Below are 3,318 nucleotides of genomic sequence, written 5' to 3'. Positions count from 1 at the left end.
TGTGTGTGTGTGTGTGTGTGTGTGTGTGTGTGTATGTATATATAGATACAGATATATATATATATATATATATATATATACATGCATGTATGTGTGTATCTTGGTGTCTGTCTCCCTACCACCGCGTGACAAGTGTTGGAAACGTTCCGTAACTTAGCGTTTCGTCAAAAACGGACCGATAAAAGAAGTACCAAGCTTCGAAAAAAATAAATAAATAAGTACACGAGTTAATTCGCTCGACTACAAATTTTTCAAGGCCGAGGCCCAGCATGGCCGCACACTAATGACTATAACATGCAAAATGTAAAAGACATAAGAAAGCGTTGCCAGTCAAGCTTGTTTTTTTAAAAATACTCTCAAATAATAAATTGAATATTCGGTTTTGATAATAAAAATATTAGTTTTTATTTTTTTATAGAGAGATATAGAAACAACAAAATGGCTGTTGTAGAATGCAATTTCCTTACAGGAGTTTAAAATTGTATTTAGACGTCTGTTGGGGTTATGCGTGTGAGAAGGAAATGCTATGACACATACGAATGTTATGCACGGTTCAAGCTGTGACGTCATTTATTTATTAGCTCATTTATTACTTTATTTGTTTATTTAATGTATTTATTTACTTTCACTATTTGAACTGATATCTGTGCGACGAGGAAACTCTTTTAGAAGAACTATAAAGAATTTAAAATATCAAAGGAAAGAAAATAATAATAACCGAAAAAAAAAAATTTATAACTTAATAATAATAATAATAATAATAATAATAATAATAATAATAATAATAATAATGATAATAATGATGATTACTTTTATTTGCCACAAGGGTGAAAGTTAAGGAGGTCAATACAAAAGTAGTCATAAAATGTTGGTGTTTACATATAATGAAATGATAAAAAAAATGTAAGTATAGACGGTATACACTGAAAAAAAGGACATATGCATACAATAGAAAGGTCTAAAAAAAGAAGTGGCGGGGAGGATGATGGAGATGTGCCCCCCCCCCCTGATACAGGACGGATAATCTAGGGATAATCGAGGAACCCCACTGTCCGAGATTTCCCTGAAACCCCAAGAGCAAGTGCCCTTTCCAATTCCATCTCTCCGGCTTACAGGTCTACACTTGGACGTTTACCGTCCACTCTTGCTGTTTTCGCAACTTTCACTCACATTTTAATAAACTCACTCGAGGACAGCACTTCCCTCTCCACTCTCAATTTCCTTTCGAAGTGAAACTTGAAGAAGTTAATGAGAGCTCTACCAAAGAGGAATGTATATGCCCTCATGCCTTTCAGCCTCGTCCACCAGACAACCTCTTTCGCCACAGCCACCAGGCAAAGGAAAACTGCTTTGCCTGTCCGATTAAATGAGAGCAGCAGCGCGATGATTATTACTGACTCGGCTGATAGACATGTCCCAGACATGACAGCAGCTGTTCGACATAACCCCACAAGTCAGCAATGCCCGGACCCTGAACGAGGACGTGCAGAACGGTTTCGTCACTCTACGGGCACATCGGGCAAGCCCGTTTGGCAGTACATTAATGCCTGTAGAGATTATCTCGAACCGTAAACGTCTCCCCAAACCGGTAGCACTGTCAGGCCATGAAAAATGTTGCAAGAAATCCTGTCTTTATGTACTACTTTATTTTTCAAACCAATAATAACTTGGAGGGGAAATGCGCCAGCGAAGGATACTCTCCGTGATCACTGGATATGCTAAAATTGCAATCGAATGTCCCATTCACCACAAACTACTCCTTTAAACTACTGCGTTAAAGGAAAAGGCCTGACACGTTAGATAATGCTATGCAACCTACCTTTAAAAATGACAGGCGTGTTAAACGTAAAGCAAGTTAAACAATAGTTGGGTTTAATGAAAGTGTTCCAAATAGGAAATTATTATTTGAATTGTGCATACCATTCGCATGTGTCATGCCACCTCCCTTTCCCGTCTAACAATATCTAACTATAACTTGTTCTACTAGTAACATCCCTTTATCGTTTACTCTGAGGCGGCGAGCTGGTTGAAACGTTAGCACGTCTAACGAAATACTTAGCGGTATTTCGTCTGTCTTTACGTTCTGAGTTCAAATTCCTCGAGGTCGACAACTCTCCTTCTTTCACATATTTTCCAGTGATCTTTACATTTCTCTTTTTGCTGCTCTCTATCACTTGGAAACATTTTGCGGTAAGGAAGTAAAAAAATAATGTCCTTCCTTCACACACTTCCAGTGATTTCTGCATTCCTTTGTAACAGGTTTCAAATATCAAACACACCCAGATTCTCACCGACGTTGTTTTACCGTTGCCTTGCTTTTAAGTTAGGAGTTTGCAGCTTTTCATTCAGGTAAGACTACTTCTGGAGTGACGCAGTAGACGACATATGATTAAATACTTCACACTGTGGTTTAAAATGAAGTAGTTTTGATTCCATTATGTTCTTGAGCTGAAAATTGTTCTGCTTCTACTGATAAATATTCACCAATTAGCGATTTTAGAAATAATATCCATATCCAGCTATGACTTCTCTTTGTGTCCTTATTTTCTGCTTTTCTATAGTTTTTGCTTTTGTATTTCAGACATCTGTTTATGTAATTGCGTTTGTACGATTGAAACGTAATATCCGTACGGTAAAGGGTTGCGTTGATAACGATATATATTTCACGCCGCCATTAAAAATGGGATTGACTCGGAGATATTCTGTTATAAATTAGCATTATTCTGTGTGCGGTGTTGCAATGTGTTGTATGTTGTTGTATTGTGTTGTGTGTGTTGTGAATATGTTGTATTGTGTTGGTGGTGGTGGTGGTGGTCGTCGTCGTGTGTATTGGAGGGTGTATGCGTGTGTGGGTGTGTTTATGTGGTCCCTTCTCTCCACCGCTGCCAGTAGTTGTAATCCACAGTTGTTATAGGGTGTCTATGTAACAATTGACCGGTAGATGAGTGGGAGAAAGAGAAAGATAGAGAGAGAGAGAGAGAGAGAGAGAGAGAGAGAGACAAAGCAAGAAAGATAGAAAGAGAGAGAGAGATGTAAAAGCAGAGAGATTGTGAAACAGAGACAGAGAGACAGAAGGAGATTGAAAGAGAAAGAGAGCGTGAGAAAGAGACAAAGAGAGGAGAGAGAAAGGGAGAGAGAGGGAGAGAGAGAGAAAGGGAGAGAGAGAAAGAGAAGGAGATAAAGAAAGAAAGAAAGAAAGAAAGAAATAAGGAGGCTGAGATAGAAAGAGAGTGTGAGAGTGAGAGACAGAGAGAGAGAGAGACAGAGACAGAGACAGAGAGAGAGAGACAGAGACAGAGACAGAGACAGAGACAGAGA

This window comes from Octopus bimaculoides, chromosome 14 (genome assembly GCF_001194135.2).
Source record: "Octopus bimaculoides isolate UCB-OBI-ISO-001 chromosome 14, ASM119413v2, whole genome shotgun sequence".
Classification (NCBI taxonomy): domain Eukaryota; kingdom Metazoa; phylum Mollusca; class Cephalopoda; order Octopoda; family Octopodidae; genus Octopus; species Octopus bimaculoides.
The sequence above is the reverse complement of the archived record's forward strand: the minus strand, read 5'-3'. Positions refer to the sequence as shown.